Source organism: Cherax quadricarinatus, chromosome 26 (assembly GCF_038502225.1).
Source record: "Cherax quadricarinatus isolate ZL_2023a chromosome 26, ASM3850222v1, whole genome shotgun sequence".
NCBI classification, from domain to species: Eukaryota; Metazoa; Arthropoda; class Malacostraca; order Decapoda; family Parastacidae; genus Cherax; species Cherax quadricarinatus.
In genome coordinates this window covers 12,906,600-12,930,911 of record NC_091317.1, presented here as the reverse complement: position 1 = coordinate 12,930,911, position 24,312 = coordinate 12,906,600, and positions in this window count along the sequence as shown.

The window sequence follows — 24,312 nt, the reverse complement described above, 5'->3', positions numbered from 1 at the left end:
CCGCCCAGGAACCAGCTGGCGTTGCCTGAGTGTGAGACCAGCCCAGCCCAGGAACCAGCTGGTGTTGCCTGAGTGTGAGACCAGCCCCGCCCAGGAACCAGCTGGTGTTGCCTGAGTGTGAGACCAGCTCCGCCCAGGAACCAGATGGTGTTGCCTGATTGTGAGACCAGCCCAGCCCAGGAACCAGCTGGTGTTGCCTGAGTGTGAGACCAGCCCCGCCCAGGAACCAGCTGGTGTTGCCTGAGTGTGAGACCAGCCCCGCCCAGGAACCAGCTGGTGTTGCCTGAGTGTGAGACCAGCCCCGCCCAGGAACCAGCTGGTGTTGCCTGAGTGTGAGACCAGCCCAGCCCAGGAACCAGCTTGTGTTGCCTGAGTGTGAGACCAGCCCCGCCCAGGAACCAGCTGGTGTTGCCTGAGTGTGAGACCAGCCCCGCCCAGTAACCAGCTGGCGTTGCCTGAGTGTGAGACCAGCCCCGCCTAGGAACCATCTGGCGTTGCCTGAGTGTGAGACCAGTCCAGCCCAGGAACCAGCTGGCGTTGCCTGAATGTGAGACCAGTCCAGCCCAGGAACCAGCTGGCGTTGCCTGAGTGTGAGACTAGCCCCGCCCAGGAACCAGCTGGCGTTGCCTGAGTGTGAGACCAGCCCAGCCCAGGAACCAACTGGCGTTGCCTGAGTGTGAGACCAGCCCAGCCCAGGAACCATCTGGCGTTGCCTGAGTGTGAGACCAGTCCAGCCCAGGAACCAGCTGGCGTTGCCTGAGTGTGAGACCAGCCCCGCCCAGGAACCAGCTGGCGTTGCCTGAGTGTGAGACCAGTCCTGCCCAGGAACCAGCTGGCGTTGCCTGAGTGTGAGACCAGCCCCGCCCAGGAACCAGCTGGTGTTGCCTGAGTGTGAGACCAACCCCGCCCAGGAACCAGCTGCCGTTGCCTGAGTGTGAGACCAGCCCCGCCCAGGAACCAGCTGGTGTTGCCTGAGTGTGAGACCAGCCCAGCCCAGGAATCAGCTGGCGTTGCCTGAGTGTGAAACCAGCCCCGCCCAGGAACCAGCTGGCGTTGCCTGAGTGTGAGACCAGCCCCGCCGAGGAACCAACTGGTGTTGCCTGAGTGTGAGACCAGCCCCGCCCAGGAACCAGCTGGCGTTTCCTGAGTGTGAGACCAGCCCCGCCCAGGAACCAGCTGGCGTTGCCTGAGTGTGAGACCAGCCCCGTCCAGGAACCAGCTGGCGATGACTTAGTGTGAGACCAGCCCCGCCCAGGAACCAGCTGGCATTGCCTGAGTGTGAGACCAGCCCCGCCCAGGAACCAGCTGGCGTTGCCCGAGTGTGAGACCAGCCCAGCCCAGGAACCAGCTGGCGATGACTTAGTGTGAGACCAGCCCCGCTCAGGAACCAGCTGGCGTTGCCTGAGTGTGAGACCAGCCAAGCCCAGGAACAAGCTGGCGTTGCCTGAGTGTGAGACAAGCCCAGCCCAGGAACCAGCTGGCGTTGCCTGAGTGTGAGACCAGCCCAGCCCAGGAACGAGCTGGCGTTGCCTGAGTGTGAGACCAGCCCCGCCCAGGAACCAGCTGGCGTTGCCTGAGTGTGAGACCAGCTCAGCCCAGGAACCAGCTGGCGTTGCCTGAGTGTGAGACCAGTCCTGCCCAGGAACCAGCTGGCGTTGCCTGAGTGTGAGACCAGCCCCGCCCAGGAACCAGCTGGCGTTGCCTGAGTGTGAGACCAGCCCAGCCCAGGAACCAGCTGGCGTTGCCTGAGTGTGTGACCAATCCTGCCCAGGAACCAGCTGGCGTTGCCTGAGTGTGAGACCAGCCCCGCCCAGGAACCAGCTGGCGTTGCCTGAGTGTGAGACCAGCCCAGGCAAGGAACCAGCTGGCGTTGCCTGAGTGTGAGACTAGCCCCGCCCAGGAACCAGCTGGCGTTGCCTGAGTGTGAGACCAGCCCCGCCCAGGAACCAGCTGGCGTTGCCTGAGTGTGAGACCAGCCCCGCCCAGGAACCAGCTGGCGTTGCCTGAGTGTGAGACCAGCCCCGCCCAGGAACCAGCAGGCGTTGCCTGAGTGTGAGACCAATCCTGCCCAGGAACCAGCTGGCGTTGCCTGAGTGTGAGACCAGCCCCGCCCAGGAACCAGCTGGCGTTGCCTGAGTGTGAGACCAGCCCAGCCAAGGAACCAGCTGGCGTTGCCTGAGTGTGAGAAAAGCCCCGCCCAGGAACCAGCTGGCGTTGCCTGAGTGTGAGACCAGCCCCGCCCAGGAACCAGCTGGCGTTGCCTGAGTGTGAGACCAACCCCGCCCAGGAACCAGCTGGCGTTGCCTGAGTGTGAGACCAGCCCAGCCCAGGAACCAGCTGGCGTTGCCTGAGTGTGAGACCAGTCCTGCCCAGGAACCAGCTGACGTTGCCTGAGTGTGAGACCAGCCCAGCCCAGGAACCAGCTGGCGTTGCCCGAGTGTGGGACCAGCCCCGCCTAGGAACCAGCTGGCGCTGCCTGAGTGTGAGACCAGCCCAGCCAAGGAACCAGGTGGCGTTGCCTGAGTGTGAGACCAGCCCCGCCCAGGAACCAGCTGGCGTTGCCTGAGTGTGAGACCAGTCCAGCCCAGGAACCAGCTGGCGTTGCCTGAGTGGGAGACCAGTCCAGCCCAGGAACCAGCTGGCGTTGCCTGAGTGTGAGACCAGCCCCGCCCAGGAACCTGCTGGCGTTGCCTGAGTGTGAGACCAGCCCCGCCCAGGAACCAGCTGGCGTTGCCTGAGTGTGAGACCAGCCCCGCCCAGGAACCAGCTGGCGTTGCCTGAGTGTGAGACCAGCCCCGCCTAGGAACCAGCTGGCGTTGCCTGAGTGTGAGACCAGTCCAGCCCAGGAACCAGCTGGCGTTGCCTGAGTGTGAGACCAGACCAGCCCAGGAACCAGCTGGCGTTGCCTGAGTGTGAGACCAGCCCCGCCCAGGAACCAGCTGGCGTTGCCTGAGTGTGAGACCAGTCCAGGACAGGAACCAATTGGCGTTGCCTGAGTGTGAGACCAGCCCAGCCCAGGAGCCATCTGGCGTTTCCTGAGTGTGAGACCAGTCCAGCCCAGGAACCAGCTGGCGTTGCCTGAGTGTGAGACCAGCCCCACCCAGGAACCAGCTGGCGTTGCCTGAGTGTGAGACCAGTCCTGCAAAGGAACCAGCTGGCGTTGCCTGAGTGTGAGATCAGCCCCGCCCAGGAACCAGCTGGTGTTGCCTGAGTGTGAGACCAGCCCCGCCCAGGAACCAGCTGGCGTTGCCTGAGTGTGAGACCAGCCCCGCCCAGGAACCAGCTGGCGTTGCCTGAGTGTGAGACCAGCCCCGCCTAGGAACCAGCTGGCGTTGCCTGAGTGTGAGACCAGTCCAGCCCAGGAACCAGCTGGCGTTGCCTGAGTGTGAGACCAGACCATCCCAGGAACCAGCTGGCGTTGCCTGAGTGTGAGACCAGCCCCGCCCAGGAACCAGCTGGCGTTGCCTGAGTGTGAGACCAGTCCAGGACAGGAACCAATTGGCGTTGCCTGAGTGTGAGACCAGCCCAGCCCAGGAGCCATCTGGCGTTGCCTGAGTGTGAGACCAGTCCAGCCCAGGAACCAGCTGGCGTTGCCTGAGTGTGACACCAGCCCCGCCCAGGAACCAGCTGGCGTTGCCTGAGTGTGAGACCAGTCCTGCCCAGGAACCAGCTGGCGTTGCCTGAGTGTGAGACCAGCCCCGCCCAGGAACCAGCTGGTGTTGCCTGAGTGTGAGACCAGCCCCGCCCAGGAACCAGCTGGCGTTGCCTGAGTGTGAGACCAGCCCCGCCCAGGAACCAGCTGGTGTTGCCTGAGTGTGAGACCAGCCCAGCCCAGGAACCAGCTAGCGTTGCCTGAGTGTGAGACCATCCCCGCCCAGGAACCAGCTGGTGTTGCCTGAGTGTGAGACCAGCCCCGCCCAGGAACCAGCTGGCCTTGCCTGAGTATGAGACCAGCCCCGCCCAGGAACCAGCTGGCGTTGCCTGAGTGTGAGACCAGCCCCGCCCAGGAACCAGCTGGCGTTGCCTGAGTGTGAGACCAGCCCCGCCCAGGAACCAGCTGGCGTTGCCTGAGTGTGAGACCAGCCCCGCCCAGGAACCAGCTGGCGTTGCCTGAGTGTGAGACCAGCCCCGCCCAGGAACCAGCTGGCGTTGCCTGAGTGTGAGACCAGCCCAGCCCAGGAACCAGCTGGTGTTGCCTGAGTGTGAGACCAGCCCCGCCCAGGAACCAGCTGGTGTTGCCTGAGTGTGAGACCAGCCCAGCCCAGGAACTAGATGGTGTTGCCTGAGTGTGAGACCAGCCCAGCTCAGGAACCAGCTGGTGTTGCCTGAGTGTGAGACCAGCCCCGCCCAGGAACCAGCTGGTGTTGCCTGAGTGTGAGACCAGCCCCGCCCAGGAACCAGCTGGTGTTGCCTGAGTGTGAGACCAGCCCCGCCCAGGAACCAGCTGGTGTTGCCTGAGTGTGAGACCAGCCCAGCCCAGGAACCAGCTGGTGTTGCCTGAGTGTGAGACCAGCCCCGCCCAGGAACCAGCTGGTGTTGCCTGAGTGTGAGACCAGCCCCGCCCAGGAACCAGCTGGCGTTGCCTGAGTGTGAGACCAGCCCCGCCTAGGAACCATCTGGCGTTGCCTGAGTGTGAGACCAGTCCAGCCCAGGAACCAGCTGGCGTTGCCTGAGTGTGAGACCAGTCCAGCCCAGGAACCAGCTGGCGTTGCCTGAGTGTGAGACTAGCCCCGCCCAGGAACCAGCTGGCGTTGCCTGAGTGTGAGACCAGTCCAGTCCAGGAACCAACTGGCGTTGCCTGAGTGTGAGACCAGCCCAGCCCAGGAACCATCTGGCGTTGCCTGAGTGTGAGACCAGTCCAGCCCAGGAACCAGCTGGCGTTGCCTGAGTGTGAGACCAGCCCCGCCCAGGAAGCAGCTGGCGTTGCCTGAGTGTGAGACCAGTCCTGCCCAGGAACCAGCTGGCGTTGCCTGAGTGTGAGACCAGCCCCGCCCAGGAACCAGCTGGTGTTGCCTGAGTGTGAGACCAGCCCCGCCCAGGAACCAGCTGGCGTTGCCTGAGTGTGAGACCAGCCCCGCCCAGGAACCAGCTGGTGTTGCCTGAGTGTGAGACCAGCCCAGCCCAGGAATCAGCTGGCGTTGCCTGAGTGTGAGACCAGCCCCGCCCAGGAACCAGCTGGCGTTGCCTGAGTGTGAGACCAGCCCCGCCCAGGTACCAGCTGGTGTTGCCTGAGTGTGAGACCAGCCCGCCAGGAACCAGCTGGCGTTGCCTGAGTGTGAGACCAGCCCCGCCCAGGAACCAGCTGGCGTTGCCTGAGTGTGAGACCAGCCCCGTCCAGGAACCAGCTGGCGTTCCCTGAGTGTGAGACCAGCCCCGCCCAAGAACCAGCTGGCATTGCCTGAGTGTGAGACCAGCCCCGCCCAGGAACCAGCTGGCGTTGCCCGAGTGTGAGACTAGCCCAGCCCAGGAACCAGCTGGCGATGACTTAGTGTGAGACCAGCTCCGCCCAGGAACCAGCTGGCGTTGCCTGAGTGTGAGACCAGCCCCGCCCAGGAACCAGCTGGCGTTGCCTGAGTGTGAGACCAGCCCCGCCCAGGAACCAGCTGGCGTTGCCTGAGTGTGAGACCAGCCCAGCCCAGGAACCAGCTGGCGTTGCCTGAGTGTGAGACCAGCCCCGCCCAGGAACCAGCTGGCGTTGCCTGAGTGTGAGACCAGCTCAGCCCAGGAACCAGTTGGCGTTGCCTGAGTGTGAGACCAGTCCTGCCCAGGAACCAGCTGGCGTTGCCTGAGTGTGAGACCAGCCCAGCCCAGGAACCAGCTGGCGTTGCCTGAGTGTGTGACCAATCCTGCCCAGGAACCAGCTGGCGTTGCCTGAGTGTGAGACCAGTCCCGCCCAGGAACCAGCTGGCGTTGCCTGAGTGTGAGACCAGCCCAGGCAAGGAACCAGCTGGCGTTGCCTGAGTGTGAGACCAGCCCCGCCCAGGAACCAGCTGGCGTTGCCTGAGTGTGAGACCAGCCCCGCCCAGGAACCAGCTGGCGTTGCCAGAGTGTGAGACCAGCCCAGCCCAGGAACCAGCTGGCGTTGCCTGAGTGTGAGACCAATCCTGCCCAGGAACCAGCTGGCGTTGCCTGAGTGTGAGACCAGTCCCGCCCAGGAACCGGCTGGCGTTGCCTGAGTGTGAGACCAGCCCAGGCAAGGAACCAGCTGGCGTTGCCTGAGTGTGAGACCAGCCCCGCCCAGGAACCAGCTGGCGTTGCCTGAGTGTGAGACCAGCCCCGCCCAGGAACCAGCTGGCGTTGCCAGAGTGTGAGACCAGCCCAGCCCAGGAACCAGCTGGCGTTGCCTGAGTGTGAGACCAGTCCTGCCCAGGAACCAGCTGACGTTGCCTGAGTGTGAGACCAGCCCAGCCCAGGAACCAGCTGGCGTTGCCCGAGTGTGAGACCAGCCCCACCCAGGAACCAGCTGGCGTTGCCTGAGTGTGAGACCAGCTCAGCCCAGGAACCAGCTGGCGTTGCCTGAGTGTGAGACCAGTCCAGCCCAGGAACCAGCTGGCGTTGCCTGAGTGTGAGACCAGTCCAGCCCAGGAACCATCTGGCGTTGCCTGAGTGTGAGACCAGCCCAGCCCAGGAACCAGCTGGCGTTGCCTGAGTGTGAGACCAGCCCAGCCCAGGAACCAGCTGGCGTTGCCTGAGTGTGAGACCAGCCCAGCCCAGCCCAGGAACCAGCTGGCGTTGACTGAGTGCGAGACCAGCCCAGCCCAGGAACCAGCTGGCGTTGCCTGAGTGTGAGACCAGCCCCGCCCAGGAACCAGCTGGCGTTGCCTGAGTGTGAGACCAGCCCCGCCTAGGAACCAGCTGGCGTTGCCTGAGTGTGAGACCAGTCCAGCCCAGGAACCAGGTGGCGTTGCCTGAGTGTGAGACCAGTCCAGCCCAGGAACCAGCTGGCGTTGCCTGAGTGTGAGACCAGCCCCGCCCAGGAACCAGCTGGCGTTGCCTGAGTGTGAGACCAGTCCAGCCCAGGAACCAACTGGCGTTGCCTGAGTGTGAGACCAGCCCAGCCCAGGAACCATCTGGCGTTGCCTGAGTGTGAGACCAGTCCAGCCCAGGAACCAGCTGGCGTTGCCTGAGTGTGAGACCAGCCCCGCCCAGGAACCAGCTGGCGTTGCCTGTGTGTGAGACCAGTCCAGCCCAGGAACCAGCTGGCGTTGCCTGAGTGTGAGACCAGCCCCGCCCAGGAACCAGCTGGTATTGCCTGAGTGTGAGACCAGCCCCGCCCAGGAACCAGCTGGCGTTGCCTGAGTGTGAGACCAGCCCCTCCCAGGAACCAGCTGGTGTTGCCTGAGTGTGAGACCAGCCCAGCCCAGGAACCAGCTGGCGTTGCCTGAGTGTGAGACCAGCCCCGCCCAGGAACCAGCTGGCGTTGCCTGAGTGTGAGACCAGCCCCGCCCTGGAACCAGCTGGTGTTGCCTGAGTGTGAGACCAACCCCGTCCAGGAACCAGCTGGCGTTGCCTGAGTGTGAGACCAGCCCCGCCCAGGAACCAGCTGGCGTAGCCTGAGTGTGAGACCAGCCCCGCCCAGGAACCAGCTGGCGTTGCCTGAGTGTGAGACCAGCCCCGCCCAGGAACAAGCTGGCGTTGCCTGAGTGTGAGACCAGCCCCGCCCAGGAACCAGCTGGCGTTGCCTGAGTGTGAGACCAGCCCCGCCCAGGAACCAGCTGGCGTTGCCTGAGTGTGAGACCAGCCCAGCCCAGGAACCAGCTGGTGTTGCCTGAGTGTGAGACCAGCCCCGCCCAGGAACCAGCTGGTGTTGCCTGAGTGTGAGACCAGCCCCGCCCAGGAACCAGATGGTGTTGCCTGAGTGTGAGACCAGCCCAGCCCAGGAACCAGCTGGTGTTGCCTGAGTGTGAGACAAGCCCCGACCAGGAACCAGCTGGTGTTGCCTGAGTGTGAGACCAGCCCCGCCCAGGAACCAGCGGGTGTTGCCTGTGTGTGAGACCAGCCCCGCACAGGAACCAGCTGGTGTTGCCTGAGTGTGAGACCAGCACAGCCCAGGAACCAGCTGGTGTTGCCTGAGTGTGAGACCAGCCCCGCCCAGGAACCAGCTGGTGTTGCCTGAGTGTGAGACCAGCCCCGCCCAGGAACCAGCTGGCGTTGCCTGAGTGTGAGACCAGCCCCGACTAGGAACCATCTGGCGTTACCTGAGTGTGAGACCAGTCCAGCCCAGGAACCAGCTGGCGTTGCATGAGTGTGAGACCAGTCTAGCCCAGGAACCAGCTGGCGTTGCCTGAGTGTGAGACTAGCCCCGCCCAGGAACCAGCTGGCGTTGCCTGAGTGTGAGACGAGTCAAGCCCAGGAACCAACTGGCGTTGCCTGAGTGTGAGACCAGCCCAGCCCAGGAACCATCTGGCGTTGCCTGAGTGTGAGACCAGTCCCGCCCAGGAACCAGCTGGCGTTGCCTGAGTGTGAGACCAGCCCCGCCCAGGAACCAGCTGGCGTTGCCTGAGTGTGAGACCAGCCCCGCCTAGGAACCAGCTGGCGTTGCCTGAGTGTGAGACCAGCCCCGCCTAGGAACCAGCTGGCGTTGCCTGAGTGTGAGACCAGTAAAGCCCAGGAACCAGCTGGCGTTGCCTGAGTGTGAGACCAGTCCAGCCCAGGAACCAGCTGGCGTTGCCTGAGTGTGAGACCAGCCCCGCCCAGGAACCAGCTGCCGTTGCCTGAGTGTGAGACCAGTCCAGCCCAGGAACCAACTGGCGTTGCCTGAGTGTGAGACCAGCCCAGCCCAGGAACCATCTGGCGTTGCCTGAGTGTGAGCCCAGTCCAGCCCAGGAACCAGCTGGCGTTGCCTGAGTGTGAGACCAGCCCCGCCCAGGAACCAGCTGGCGTTGCCTGAGTGTGAGACCAGTCCTGCCCAGGAACCAGCTGGCGTTGCCTGAGTGTGAGACCAGCCCCGCCCAGGAACCAGCTGGTGTTGCCTGAGTGTGAGACCAGCCCCGCCCAGGAACCAGCTGGCGTTGCCTGAGTGTGAGACCAGCCCCGCCCAGGAACCAGCTGGTGTTGCCTGAGTGTGAGACCAGCCCCGCCCAGGAACCAGCTGGCCTTGCCTGAGTGTGAGACCAGCCCCGCCCAGGAACCGGCTGGCGTTGCCTGAGTGTGAGACCAGCCCCGCCCAGGAACCAGCTGGCGTTGCCTGAGTGTGAGACCAGCCCCGCCTAGGAACCAGCTGGCGTTGCCTGAGTGTGAGACCAGTCCAGCCCAGGAACCAGCTGGCGTTGCCTGAGTGTGAGACCAGCCCCGCCCAGGAACCAGCTGGCGTTGCCTGAGTGTGAGACCAGTCCAGCCCAGGAACCAACTGGCGTTGCCTGAGTGTGAGACCAGCCCAGCCCAGGAACCATCTGGAGTTGCCTGAGTGTGAGACCAGTCCAGCCCAGGAACCAGCTGGCGTTGCCTGAGTGTGAGACAAGCCCCGCCCAGGAACCAGCTGGCGTTGCCTGAGTGTGAGACCAGTCCTGCCCAGGAACCAGCTGGCGTTGCCTGAGTGTGAGACCAGCCCCGCCCAGGAACCAGCTGGTGTTGCCTGAGTGTGAGACCAGCCCCGCCCAGGAACCAGCTGGCGTTGCCTGAGTGAGAGACCAGCCCCGCCCAGGAACCAGCTGGTGTTGCCTGAGTGTGAGACCAGCCCCGCCCAGGAACCAGCTGGCCTTGCCTGAGTGTGAGAAAAGCCCCGCCCAGGAACCAGCTGGCGTTGCCTGAGTGTGAGACCAGCCCCGCCCAGGAACCAGCTGGCCTTGCCTGAGTGTGAGAAAAGCCCCGCCCAGGAACCAGCTGGCGTTGCCTGAGTGTGAGACCAGCCCCGCCCAGGAACCAGCTGGCGGTACCTGAGTGTGAGACCAGCCCCGCCCAGGAACCAGCTGGCGTTGCCTGAGTGTGAGACCAGCCCCGCCCAGGAACTAGCTGGCGTTGCCTGAGTGTGAGACCAGCCCAGCTCAGGAACCAGCTGGTGTTGCCTGAGTGTGAGACCAGCCCCGCCCAGGAACCAGCTGGTGTTGCCTGAGTGTGAGACCAGCCCCGCCCAGGAACCAGATGGTGTTGCCTGAGTGTGAGACCAGCTCAGCCCAGGAACCAGCTGGTGTTGCCTGAGTGTGAGACCAGCCCAGCCCAGGAACCAGCTGGTGTTGCCTGAGTGTGAGACCAGCCCCGCCCAGGAACCAGCTGGTGTTGCCTGAGTGTGAGACCAGCCCCGCCTAGGAACCAGCTGGTGTTGCCTGTGTGTGAGACCAGCCCAGCCCAGGAACAAGCTGGTGTTGCCTGAGTGTGAGACCAGCCCCGCCCAGGAACCAGCTGGTGTTACCTGAGTGTGAGACCAGCCCCGCCCAGGAACCAGCTGGCGTTGCCTGAGTGTGAGACCAGCCCCGCCTAGGAACCATCTGGCGTTGCCTGAGTGTGAGACCAGTCCAGCCCAGGAACCAGCTGGCGTTGCCTGAATGTGAGACCAGTCCAGCCCAGGAACCAGCTGGCGTTGCCTGAGTGTGAGACTAGCCCCGCCCAGGAACCAGCTGGCGTTGCCTGAGTGTGAGACCAGTCCAGCCCAGGAACCAACTGGCGGTGCCTGAGTGTGAGACCAGCCCAGCCCAGGAACCATCTGGCGTTGCCTGAGTGTGAGACCAGTCCAGCCCAGGAACCAGCTGGCGTTGCCTGAGTGTGAGACCAGTCCTGCCCAGGAACCAGCTGGTGTTGCCTGAGTGTGAGACCAGCCCCGCCCAGGAACCAGCTGGCGTTTCCTGAGTGTGAGACCAGCCCCGCCCAGGAACCAGCTGGCGTTGCCTGAGTGTGAGACCAGCCCCGTCCAGGACCCAGCTGGCGTTGCCTGAGTGTGACACCAGCCCCGCCCAGGAACCAGCTGGCGTTGCCTGAGTGTGAGACCAGCCCAGCCCAGGAACCAGCTGGCGTTGCCCGAGTGTGAGACCAGATCAGCCCAGGAACCAGCTGGCGATGACTTAGTGTGAGACCAGCCCCGCCCAGGAACCAGCTGGCGTTGCCTGAGTGTGAGACCAGCCCCGCCCAGGAACCAGCTGGCGTTGCCTGAGTGTGAGACCAGCCCCGCCCAGGAACCAGCTGTCGTTGCCTGAGTGTGAGACCAGCCCCGCCCAGGAACCAGCTGGCGTTGCCTGAGTGTGAGACCAGCCCAGCCCAGGAACCAGCTGGCGTTGCCTGAGTGTGAGACCAGTCCTGCCCAGGAACCACCTGACGTTGCCTGAGTGTGAGACCAGCCCAGCCCAGGAACCAGCTGGCGTTGCCCGAGTGTGAGACCAGCCCCGCCCAGGAACCAGCTGGCGTTGCCTGAGTGTGAGACCAGCCCCGCCTAGGAACCATCTGGCGTTACCTGAGTGTGAGACCAGTCCAGCCCAGGAACCAGCTGGCGTTGCATGAGTGTGAGACCAGTCTAGCCCAGGAACCAGCTGGCGTTGCCTGAGTGTGAGACTAGCCCCGCCCAGGAACCAGCTGGCGTTGCCTGAGTGTGAGACCAGTCAAGCCCAGGAACCAACTGGCGTTGCCTGAGTGTGAGACCAGCCCAGCCCAGGAACCATCTGGCGTTGCCTGAGTGTGAGACCAGTCCAGCCCAGGAACCAGCTGGCGTTGCCTGAGTGTGAGACCAGCCCCGACCAGGAACCAGCTGACGTTGCCTGAGTGTGAGACCAGCCCCGCCTAGGAACCAGCTGGCGTTGCCTGAGTGTGATACCAGTAAAGCCCAGGAACCAGCTGGCGTTGCCTGAGTGTGAGACCAGTCCAGCCCAGGAACCAGCTGGCGTTGCCTGAGTGTGAGACCAGCCCCGCCCAGGAACCAGCTGGCGTTGCCTGAGTGTGAGACCAGTCCAGCCCAGGAACCAACTGGCGTTGCCTGAGTGTGAGACCAGCCCAGCCCAGGAACCATCTGGCGTTGCCTGAGTGTGAGCCCAGTCCAGCCCAGGAACCAGCTGGCGTTGCCTGAGTGTGAGACCAGCCCCGCCCAGGAACCAGCTGGCGTTGCCTGAGTGTGAGACCAGTCCTGCCCAGGAACCAGCTGGCGTTGCCTGAATGTGAGACCAGCCCCGCCCAGGAACCAGCTGGTGTTGCCTGAGTGTGAGACCAGCCCCGCCCAGGAACCAGCTGGCGTTGCCTGAGTGTGAGACCAGCCCCGCCCAGGAACCAGCTGGTGTTGCCTGAGTGTGAGACCAGCCCAGCCCAGGAACCAGCTGGCCTTGCCTGAGTGTGAGACCAGCCCCGCCCAGGAACCAGCTGGCGTTGCCTAAGTGTGAGACCAGCCCAGCCCAGGAACCAACTGGCGTTGCCTGAGTGTGAGACCAGCCCCGCCCAGGAACCAGCTCGCGTTGCCTGAGTGTGAGACCAGCTCCGCCCCGGAACCAGCTGGCGTTGCCTGAGTGTGAGACCAGCCCCGCCCAGGAACCAGCTGGCGTTGCCTGAGTGTGAGACCAGTCCAGCCCAGGAACCAGCTGGCGTTGCCTGAGTGTGAGACCAGTCCAGCCCAGGAACCAGCTGGCGTTGCCTGAGTGTGAGACCAGCCCCGCCCAGGAACCAGCTGGCGTTGCCTGAGTGTGAGACCAGTCCAGCCCAGGAACCAACTGGCGTTGCCTGAGTGTGAGACCAGCCCAGCCCAGGAACCATCTGGCGTTGCCTGAGTGTGAGACCAGTCCAGCCCAGGAACCAACTGGCGTTGCCTGAGTGTGAGACCAGCCCCGCCCAGGAACCAGCTGGCGTTGCCTGAGTGTGAGACCAGCCCCACCCAGGAACCAGCTGGCGTTGCCTGAGTGTGAGACCAGTCCTGCCCAGGAACCAGCGGGCGTTGCCTGAGTGTGAGACCAGCCCCGCCCAGGAACCAGCTGGTGTTGCCTGAGTGTGAGACCAGCCCCGCCCAGGAACCAGCTGGCGTTGCCTGAGTGTGAGACCAGCCCCGCCAAGGAACCAGCTGGTGTTGCCTGAGTGTGAGACCAGCCCAGCCCAGGAACCAGCTGGCGTTGCCTGAGTGTGAGACCAGCCCCGCCCAGGAACCAGCTGGCGTTGCCTGAGTGTGAGACCAGCCCCGCCCAGGAACCAGCTGGTGTTGTGTGAGTGTGAGACCAGCCCCGCCCAGGAACCAGCTGGCCTTGCCTGAGTGTGAGACCAGCCCCGCCCAGGAACCAGCTGGCGTTTCCTGAGTGTGAGACCAGCCCCGCCCAGGAACCAGCTGGCGTTGCCTGAGTGTGAGACCAGCCCCGCCCAGGAACCAGCTGGCGTTGCCTGAGTGTGAGACCAGCCCCGCCCAGGAACCAGCTGGCGTTGCCTGAGTGTGAGACCAGCTCAGCCCAGGAACCAGCTGGCGTTGCCTGAGTGTGAGACCAGTCCTGCCCAGGAACCAGCTGGCGTTGCCTGAGTGTGAGACCAGCCCCGCCCAGGAACCAGCTGGCGTTGCCTGAGTGTGAGACCAGCCCAGCCCAGGAACCAGCTGGCGTTGCCTGAGTGTGAGACCAATCCTGCCCAAAAACCAGCTGGCGTTGCCTGAGTGTGAGACCAGCCCCGCCCAGGAACCAGCTGGCGTTGCCTGAGTGTGAGACCAGCCCAGCCCAGGAACCAGCTGGTGTTGCCTGAGTGTGAGACCAGCCCCGCCCAGGAACCAGCTGGTGTTGCCTGAGTGTGAGACCAGCCCCGCCCAGGAACCAGATGGTGTTGCCTGAGTGTGAGACCAGCCCAGCCCAGGAACCAGCTGGTGTTGCCTGAGTGTGAGACCAGCCCCGCCCAGGAACCAGCTGGTGTTGCCTGAGTGTTAGACCAGCCCCGCCCAGGAACCAGCTGGTGTTACCTGAGTGTGAGACCAGCCCCGCCCAGGAACCAGCTGGTGTTGCCTGAGTGTGAGACCAGCCCAGCCCAGGAACCAGCTGGTGTTGCCTGAGTGTGAGACCAGCCTCGCCCAGGAACCAGCTGGTGTTGCCTGAGTGTGAGACCAGCCCCGCCCAGGAACCAGCTGGCGTTGCCTGAGTGTGAGACCAGCCCCGCCTAGGAACCATCTGGCGTTGCCTGAGTGTGAGACCAGTCCAGCCCAGGAACCAGCTGGCGTTGCCTGAGTGTGAGACCAGTCCAGTCCAGGAACCAGCTGGCGTTGCCTGAGTGTGAGACTAGCCCCGCCCAGGAACCAGCTGGCGTTGCCTGAGTGTGAGACCAGTCCAGCCCAGGAACCAACTTGCGTTGCCTGAGTGTGAGACCAGCCCAGCCCAGGAACCATCTGGCGTTGCCTGAGTGTGAGACCAGTCCAGCCCAGGAACCAGCTGGCGTTGCCTGAGTGTGAGACCAGCCCCGCCCAGGAACCAGCTGGCGTTGCCTGAGTGTGAGACCAGCCCAGCCCAGGAACCAGCTGGTGTTGCCTGAGTGTGAGACCAGCCCCGCCCAGGAACCAGCTGGTGTTGCCTGAGTGTGAGACCAGCCCCGCCCAGGAACCAGCTGGTGTTGCCTGAGTGTGAGACCAGCCCTGCCCAGGAATCAGCTGGCGTTGCCTGAGTGTGAGACCAGCCCCGCCCAGGAACCAGCTGGCGTTGCCTGAGTGTGAGACCAGCCCCGCCCAGGAACCAGCTGGTGTTGCCTGAGTGTGAGACCAGCCCCGCCCAGGAACCAGCTGGCGTTGCCTGAGTGTGAGACCAGCCCCGCCCAGGAACCAGCTGGCGTTGCCTGAGTGTGAGACCAGCCCCGTCCAAGAACCAGCTGGCGTTGCCTGAGTGTGAGACCAGCCCCGCCCAGGAACCAGCTGGCGTTGCCTGAGTGTGAGACCAGCCCCGCCCAGGAACCCGCTGGCGTTGCCTGAGTGTGAGACCAGCCCCGCCCAGGAACCAGCTGGCGTTGCCTGAGTGTGAGACCAGCCCAGCCCAGGAACCAGCTGGTGTTGCCTGAGTGTGAGACCAGCCCCGTCCAGGAACCAGCTGGTGTTGCCTGAGTGTGAGACCAGCCCCGCCCAGGAACCAGATGGTGTTGCCTGAGTGTGAGACCAGCCCAGCCCAGGAACCAGCTGATGTTGCCTGAGTGTGAGACCAGCCCCGCCCAGGAACCAGCTGGTGTTGCCTGAGTGTGAGACCAGCCCCGCCCAGGAACCAGCTGGTGTTGCCTGAATGTGAGACCAGCCCCGCCCTGGAACCAGCTGGTGTTGCCTGAGTGTGAGACCAGCAAAGCCCTGGAACCAGCTGGTGTTGCCTGAGTGTGAGACCAGCCCCGCCCAGGAACCAGCTGGTGTTGCCTGAGTGTGAGACCAGCCCCGCATAGGAACCAGCTGGCGTTGCCTGAGTGTGAGACCAGTCCAGCCCAGGAACCAGCTGGTGTTGCCTGAGTGTGAGACCAGCCCCGCCCAGGAACCAGCTGGCGTTGCCTGAGTGTGAGACCAGCCCCGCCCAGGAACCAGCTGGCGTTGCCTGAGTGTGAGACCAGCCCAGCCCAGGAACCAGCTGGTGTTGCCTGAGTGTGAGACCAGCCCCGCCTAGGAACCAGCTGGTGTTGCCTGAGTGTGAGACCAGCCCCGCCCAGGAACCAGCTGGCGTTGCCTGAGTGTGAGACCAGCCCCGCTCAGGAACCAGCTGGCGTTGCCTGAGTGTGAGACCAGCCCCGCCCAGGAACCAGCTGGCGTTGCCTGAGTGTGAGACCAGCCCCGCCCAGGAACCAGCTGGCGTTGCCTGAGTGTGAGACCAGCCCAGCCCAGGAACCAGCTGGTGTTGCCTGAGTTTGAGACCAGCCCCGCCCAGGAACCAGCTGGCGTTGCCTGAGTGTGAGACCAGCCCCGCCCAGGAACCAGCTGGCGTTGCCTGAGTGTGAGACCAGCTCAGCCCAGGAACTAGCTGGCGTTGCCTGAGTGTGAGACCAGCCCCGCCCAGGAACCAGCTGGCGTTGCCTGAGTGTGAGACCAGCTCAGTCCAGGAACCAGCTGGCGTTGCCTGAGTGTGAGACCAGCCCAGCCCAGGAACCATCTGGCGTTGCCTGAGTGTGAGACCAGTCCAGCCCAGGAACCAGCTGGCGTTGCCTGAGTGTGAGACCAGCCCCGCCCAGGAACCAGCTGGCGTTGCCTGAGTGTGAGACCAGTCCTGCCCAGGAACCAGCTGGCGTTGCTTGAGTGTGAGACCAGCCCCGCCCAGGAACCAGCTGGTGTTGCCTGAGTGTGAGACCAGCCCCGCCCAGGAACCAGCTGGCGTTGCCTGAGTGTGAGATCAGCCCCGCCCAGGAACCAGCTGGCGTTGCCTGAGTGTGAGACCAGCCCAGCCCAGGAACCAGCTGTTGTTGCCTGAGTGTGAGACCAGCCCCGCCCAGGAACCAGCTGGCGTTGCCTGAGTGTGAGACCAGCCCCGCCCAGGAACCAGCTGGCGTTGCCTGAGTGTGAGACCAGCCCCGCCCAGGAACCAGCTGGCGTTGCCTGAGTGTGAGACCAGCCCCGCCCAGGAACCAGCTGGCGTTGCCTGAGTGTGAGACCAGCCCCGCCCAGGAACCAGCTGGCGTTGCCTGAGTGTGAGACCAGCCCCGCCCAGGAACCAGCTGGCGTTGCCTGAGTGTGAGACCAGCCCCGCCCAGGAACCAGCTGGCGTTGCCTGAGTGTGAGACCAGCCCCGCCCAGGAACCAGCTGGCGTTGCCTGGGTGTGAGACCAGCCCAGCCCAGGAACCAGCTGGCGTTGCCTGAGTGTGAGACCAGCCCCGCCCAGGAACCAGCTGGCGTTGCCTGAGTGTGAGACCAGCCCCGCCCAGGAACCAGCTGGCGTTGCCTGAGTGTGAGACCAGCCCCGCCCAGGAACCAGCTGGCGTTGCCTGAGTGTGAGACCAGCCCCGCCCAGGAACCAGCTGGCGTTGCCTGAGTGTGAGACCAGCCCAGCCCAGGAACCAGCTGGCGTTGCCTGAGTGTGAGACCAGCCCAGCCCAGGAACCAGCTGGCGTTGCCTGAGTGTGAGACCAGCCCAGCCCAGGAACCAGCTGGCGTTGCCTGAGTGTGAGACCAGCCCCGACCAGGAACCAGCTGGCGTTGCCTGAGTGTGAGACCAGCCCCGCCTAGGAACCAGCTGGCGTTGCCTGAGTGTGATACCAGTAAAGCCCAGGAACCAGCTGGCGTTGCCTGAGTGTGAGACCAGTCCAGCCCAGGAACCAGCTGGCGTTGCCTGAGTGTGAGACCAGCCCCGCCCAGGAACCAGCTGGCGTTGCCTGAGTGTGAGACCAGTCCAGCCCAGGAACCAACTGGCGTTGCCTGAGTGTGAGACCAGCCCAGCCCAGGAACCATCTGGCGTTGCCTGAGTGTGAGCCCAGTCCAGCCCAGGAACCAGCTGGCGTTGCCTGAGTGTGAGACCAGCCCCGCCCAGGAACCAGCTGGCGTTGCCTGAGTGTGAGACCAGTCCTGCCCAGGAACCAGCTGGCGTTGCCTGAATGTGAGACCAGCCCCGCCCAGGAACCAGCTGGTGTTGCCTGAGTGTGAGACCAGCCCCGCCCAGGAACCAGCTGGCGTTGCCTGAGTGTGAGACCAGCCCCGCCCAGGAACCAGCTGGTGTTGCCTGAGTGTGAGACCAGCCCAGCCCAGGAACCAGCTGGCCTTGCCTGAGTGTGAGACCAGCCCCGCCCAGGAACCAGCTGGCGTTGCCTAAGTGTGAGACCAGCCCCGCCCAGGAACCAGCAGGCGTTGCCTGAGTGTGAGACCAGCCCCGCCCAGGAACCAGCTCGCGTTGCCTGAGTGTGAGACCAGCTCCGCCCCGGAACCAGCTGGCGTTGCCTGAGTGTGAGACCAGCCCCGCCCAGGAACCAGCTGGCGTTGCCTGAGTGTGAGACCAGTCCAGCCCAGGAACCAGCTGGCGTTGCCTGAGTGTGAGACCAGTCCAGCCCAGGAACCAGCTGGCGTTGCCTGAGTGTGAGACCAGCCCCGCCCAGGAACCAGCTGGCGTTGCCTGAGTGTGAGACCAGTCCAGCCCAGGAACCAACTGGCGTTGCCTGAGTGTGAGACCAGCCCAGCCCAGGAACCATCTGGCGTTGCCTGAGTGTGAGACCAGTCCAGCCCAGGAACCAACTGGCGTTGCCTGAGTGTGAGACCAGCCCCGCCCAGGAACCAGCTGGCGTTGCCTGAGTGTGAGACCAGCCCCACCCAGGAACCAGCTGGCGTTGCCTGAGTGTGAGACCAGTCCTGCCCAGGAACCAGCGGGCGTTGCCTGAGTGTGAGACCAGCCCCGACCAGGAACCATCTGGCGTTGCCTGAGTGTGAGACCAGCCCCGCCCAGGAACCAGCTGGCGTTGCCTGAGTGTGAGACCAGCCCCGCCAAGGAACCAGCTGGTGTTGCCTGAGTGTGAGACCAGCCCAGCCCAGGAACCAGCTGGCGTTGCCTGAGTGTGAGACCAGCCCCGCCCAGGAACCAGCTGGCGTTGCCTGAGTGTGAGACCAGCCCCGCCCAGGAACCAGCTGGTGTTGTGTGAGTGTGAGACCAGCCCCGCCCAGGAACCAGCTGGCCTTGCCTGAGTGTGAGACCAGCCCCGCCCAGGAACCAGCTGGCGTTTCCTGAGTGTGAGACCAGCCCCGCCCAGGAACCAGCTGGCGTTGCCTGAGTGTGAGACCAGCCCCGCCCAGGAACCAGCTGGCGTTGCCTGAGTGTGAGACCAGCCCCGCCCAGGAACCAGCTGGCGTTGCCTGAGTGTGAGACCAGCTCAGCCCAGGAACCAGCTGGCGTTGCCTGAGTGTGAGACCAGTCCTGCCCAGGAACCAGCTGGCGTTGCCTGAGTGTGAGACCAGCCCCGCCCAGGAACCAGCTGGCGTTGCCTGAGTGTGAGACCAGCCCAGCCCAGGAACCAGCTGGCGTTGCCTGAGTGTGAGACCAATCCTGCCCAGGAACCAGCTGGCGTTGCCTGAGTGTGAGACCAGCCCCGCCCAGGAACCAGCTGGCGTTGCCTGAGTGTGAGACCAGCCCAGCCCAGGAACCAGCTGGTGTTGCCTGAGTGTGAGACCAGCCCCGCCCAGGAACCAGCTGGTGTTGCCTGAGTGTGAGACCAGCCCCGCCCAGGAACCAGATGGTGTTGCCTGAGTGTGAGACCAGCCCAGCCCAGGAACCAGCTGGTGTTGCCTGAGTGTGAGACCAGCCCCGCCCAGGAACCAGCTGGTGTTGCCTGAGTGTTAGACCAGCCCCGCCCAGGAACCAGCTGGTGTTACCTGAGTGTGAGACCAGCCCCGCCCAGGAACCAGCTGGTGTTGCCTGAGTGTGAGACCAGCCCAGCCCAGGAACCAGCTGGTGTTGCCTGAGTGTGAGACCAGCCTCGCCCAGGAACCAGCTGGTGTTGCCTGAGTGTGAGACCAGCCCCGCCCAGGAACCAGCTGGCGTTGCCTGAGTGTGAGACCAGCCCCGCCTAGGAACCATCTGGCGTTGCCTGAGTGTGAGACCAGTCCAGCCCAGGAACCAGCTGGCGTTGCCTGAGTGTGAGACCAGTCCAGTCCAGGAACCAGCTGGCGTTGCCTGAGTGTGAGACTAGCCCCGCCCAGGAACCAGCTGGCGTTGCCTGAGTGTGAGACCAGTCCAGCCCAGGAACCAACTTGCGTTGCCTGAGTGTGAGACCAGCCCAGCCCAGGAACCATCTGGCGTTGCCTGAGTGTGAGACCAGTCCAGCCCAGGAACCAGCTGGCGTTGCCTGAGTGTGAGACCAGCCCCGCCCAGGAACCAGCTGGCGTTGCCTGAGTGTGAGACCAGCCCAGCCCAGGAACCAGCTGGTGTTGCCTGAGTGTGAGACCAGCCCCGCCCAGGAACCAGCTGGTGTTGCCTGAGTGTGAGACCAGCCCCGCCCAGGAACCAGCTGGTGTTGCCTGAGTGTGAGACCAGCCCTGCCCAGGAATCAGCTGGCGTTGCCTGAGTGTGAGACCAGCCCCGCCCAGGAACCCGCTGGCGTTGCCTGAGTGTGAGACCAGCCCCGCCCAGGAACCAGCTGGTGTTGCCTGAGTGTGAGACCAGCCCCGCCCAGGAACCAGCTGGCGTTGCCTGAGTGTGAGACCAGCCCCGCCCAGGAACCAGCTGGCGTTGCCTGAGTGTGAGACCAGCCCCGCCCTAGAACCAGCTGGCGTTGCCTGAGTGTGAGACCAGCCCCGCCCAGGAACCAGCTGGCGTTGCCTGAGTGTGAGACCAGCCCCGCCCAGGAACCCGCTGGCGTTGCCTGAGTGTGAGACCAGCCCCGCCCAGGAACCAGCTGGCGTTGCCTGAGTGTGAGACCAGCCCAGCCCAGGAACCAGCTGGTGTTGCCTGAGTGTGAGACCAGCCCCGTCCAGGAACCAGCTGGTGTTGCCTGAGTGTGAGACCAGCCCCGCCCAGGAACCAGATGGTGTTGCCTGAGTGTGAGACCAGCCCAGCCCAGGAACCAGCTGATGTTGCCTGAGTGTGAGACCAGCCCCGCCCAGGAACCAGCTGGTGTTGCCTGAGTGTGAGACCAGCCCCGCCCAGGAACCAGCTGGTGTTGCCTGAATGTGAGACCAGCCCCGCCCTGGAACCAGCTGGTGTTGCCTGAGTGTGAGACCAGCAAAGCCCTGGAACCAGCTGGTGTTGCCTGAGTGTGAGACCAGCCCCGCCCAGGAACCAGCTGGTGTTGCCTGAGTGTGAGACCAGCCCCGCATAGGAACCAGCTGGCGTTGCCTGAGTGTGAGACCAGTCCAGCCCAGGAACCAGCTGGTGTTGCCTGAGTGTGAGACCAGCCCCGCCCAGGAACCAGCTGGCGTTGCCTGAGTGTGAGACCAGCCCCGCCCAGGAACCAGCTGGCGTTGCCTGAGTGTGAGACCAGCCCAGCCCAGGAACCAGCTGGTGTTGCCTGAGTGTGAGACCAGCCCCGCCTAGGAACCAGCTGGTGTTGCCTGAGTGTGAGACCAGCCCCGCCCAGGAACCAGCTGGCGTTGCCTGAGTGTGAGACCAGCCCCGCTCAGGAACCAGCTGGCGTTGCCTGAGTGTGAGACCAGCCCCGCCCAGGAACCAGCTGGCGTTGCCTGAGTGTGAGACCAGCCCCGCCCAGGAACCAGCTGGCGTTGCCTGAGTGTGAGACCAGCCCAGCCCAGGAACCAGCTGGAGTTGCCTGAGTTTGAGACCAGCCCAGCCCAGGAACCAGCTGGCGTTGCCTGAGTGTGAGACCAGCCCCGCCCAGGAACCAGCTGGCGTTGCCTGAGTGTGAGACCAGCTCAGCCCAGGAACTAGCTGGCGTTGCCTGAGTGTGAGACCAGCCCCGCCCAGGAACCAGCTGGCGTTGCCTGAGTGTGAGACCAGCTCAGTCCAGGAACCAGCTGGCGTTGCCTGAGTGTGAGACCAGCCCAGCCCAGGAACCATCTGGCGTTGCCTGAGTGTGAGACCAGTCCAGCCCAGGAACCAGCTGGCGTTGCCTGAGTGTGAGACCAGCCCCGCCCAGGAACCAGCTGGCGTTGCCTGAGTGTGAGACCAGTCCGGCCCAGGAACCAGCTGGCGTTGCGTGAGTGTGAGACCAGCCCCGCCCAGGAACCAGCTGGTGTTGCCTGAGTGTGAGACCAGCCCCGCCCAGGAACCAGCTGGCGTTGCCTGAGTGTGAGATCAGCCCCGCCCAGGAACCAGCTGGCGTTGCCTGAGTGTGAGACCAGCCCAGCCCAGGAACCAGCTGGTGTTGCCTGAGTGTGAGACCAGCCCCGCCCAGGAACCAGCTGGCGTTGCCTGAGTGTGAGACCAGCCCCGCCCAGGAACCAGCTGGCGTTGCCTGAGTGTGAGACCAGCCCCGCCCAGGAACCAGCTGGCGTTGCCTGAGTGTGAGACCAGCCCCGCCCAGGAACCAGCTGGCGTTGCCTGAGTGTGAGACCAGCCCCGCCCAGGAACCAGCTGGCGTTGCCTGAGTGTGAGACCAGCCCCGCCCAGGAACCAGCTGGCGTTGCCTGAGTGTGAGACCAGCCCCGCCCAGGAACCAGCTGGCGTTGCCTGAGTGTGAGACCAGCCCCGCCCAGGAACCAGCTGGCGTTGCCTGGGTGTGAGACCAGCCCAGCCCAGGAACCAGCTGGCGTTGCCTGAGTGTGAGACCAGCCCCGCCCAGGAACCAGCTGGCGTTGCCTGAGTGTGAGACCAGCCCCGCCCAGGAACCAGCTGGCGTTGCCTGAGTGTGAGACCAGCCCCGCCCAGGAACCAGCTGGCGTTGCCTGAGTGTGAGACCAGCCCCGCCCAGGAACCAGCTGGCGTTGCCTGAGTGTGAGACCAGCCCAGCCCAGGAACCAGCTGGCGTTGCCTGAGTGTGAGACCAGCCCCGCCCAGGAACCAGCTGGCGTTGCCTGAGTGTGAGACCAGCCCAGCCTAACAACCAGCGTTTACTTAGTCAACCTTTCGCTCACTTTACAGATTTATCGTCTCATTTTAGTGACTACTACTACTACAACTATTACTACTACTGCTACTACTACTACTACTAATAATAATAATAAAGGATATTGCTGAATATCTAAATGAACTGGCATATATATATATATATATATATATATATATATATATATATATATATATATATATATATATATATATATATATATATATATATATATATTGTTATTCTGTATAAAATGTATTTTTTGTTATATTTCCTATAAAAATAATGTAAATCCAATTAAACCATTCCAGACACCCAAAAATATATGTTATAGAGAATAACAACAGTTTTGTATACAGAAAGATACAACTAAATTTCACACTCTGTGTCTTCCTCTCACCTTTCCTCCCCTTCCCTCCTCTCACTTTCCCTCCCTCCCTCCCTCCCTCCCTCCCTCCGTGGCCCTCCATGGAGTGTGGTATACCCCAGGAGATCTATATATACCCCGAGGTGAGACACACACGGGTACGTCGACAAATAACTAACATTTAGAGTATCTATCTGCAACAACACCCCCTCCATCCCTCCCTCTACCCCTCCCTCTACCCCTCCCTCTACCCCTCCCTCTACCCCTCTATCTACCCCTCCCGCTACCCCTCCCTCTACCCCTCCCTCTACCCCTCTATCTACCCCTCCCGCTACCTCTCCATCTACCCCTTTACCCTTCCTCCCACCACTCCCTCCACCCCTCCATATACCTCTCCCTACCTCCCTACCTCCCCACCCCCACGCCTCCCTCTACCCTGCGTTCCTCCACCCCTCCCTCCCTCCACCCTTCCTTCCCTCCTTCCACCCTACACTTCTTCTTAACCTCCCTCCTCCACCCCACTACCCCCCCCTCTCTCCCACCACACCTTCATCCCTCCAGGTGAGAGATGGAGGTGGAGGAGTGGGTGCTTGAGACGGAGGAGTGTGTGATTGAGGGGGAGGAGTGGGTGGTAGAGGGGAACGAGTAGGTGGTGGAGTGGGAGATGTAGGTGGTGAAGCTGGAGGAGTGGGTGGTGAAGGTGGAGTGGGTAGTGGAGGGAAGGAGTGGGTGGACGAGAGAAAGTGGGTGGAGGGGAGGAGTGGATGATGAAAGAGGAGTGGGTGGTGGAGGTGGAGGAGTGGGTGGTGGAGGTGGAGTGGGTGGAGGGGGAGGTGTGGGTGATGGAGATGGAGGAGTGAGTGGTGAAAGGGAAGGAGTTGTTGGTGGAGATGGAGGAGTGGATGAAGGTGGCAAGCAAGCAGAAAAGGAAGAATTTATGTTAGGATGAGAGAGAGAGAGAGAGAGAGAGAGAGAGAGAGAGAGAGAGAGAGAGAGAGAGAGAGAGAGAGAGAGAGAGAGAGAGAGAGAGAGAGAGAGAGAGAGGGAGCGAGAGAGAGAGAGAGAGAGAGAGAGAGAGGGAGCGAGAGAGCGAGAGAGCGAGAGAGAGAGAGTCATTAAAATTGTCAACAAGACAAGTGTTGCCACATCCAGCAAGAGTGTAAACAAGGTGATTAGCGCGACACCTTATCATATATTTAAAGAACGGGTTGGCAACACTGCTGAGGTGACTTTATACGTTCATAAGACGAGACCAGAACGTTCATAAGACGAGACCTGAACGTTCATAAGACGAGACCTGAACGTTCATAAGACGAGACCTGAACGTTCATAAGACGAGACCTGAACGTTCATAAGACGAGACCTGAACGTTCATAAGACGAGACCTGAACGTTCAAAAGACGAGACATGAACGTTCATAAGACGAGACCAAAACGTTCACAAGACGAGACCTGAACGTTCGTAAGACGAGACCAGAACGTTTATAAGACGAAACCTGAACGTTCATAAGAAGAGACCTGAACGTTCATAAGACGAGACCTGAACGTTCAAAAGACGAGACCTGAACGTTCATAAGACGAGACCAAAACGCTCATAAGAGGAGACCTGAACGTTCATAAGACGAGACTTGAACGTTCATAAAACGAGACCAAAA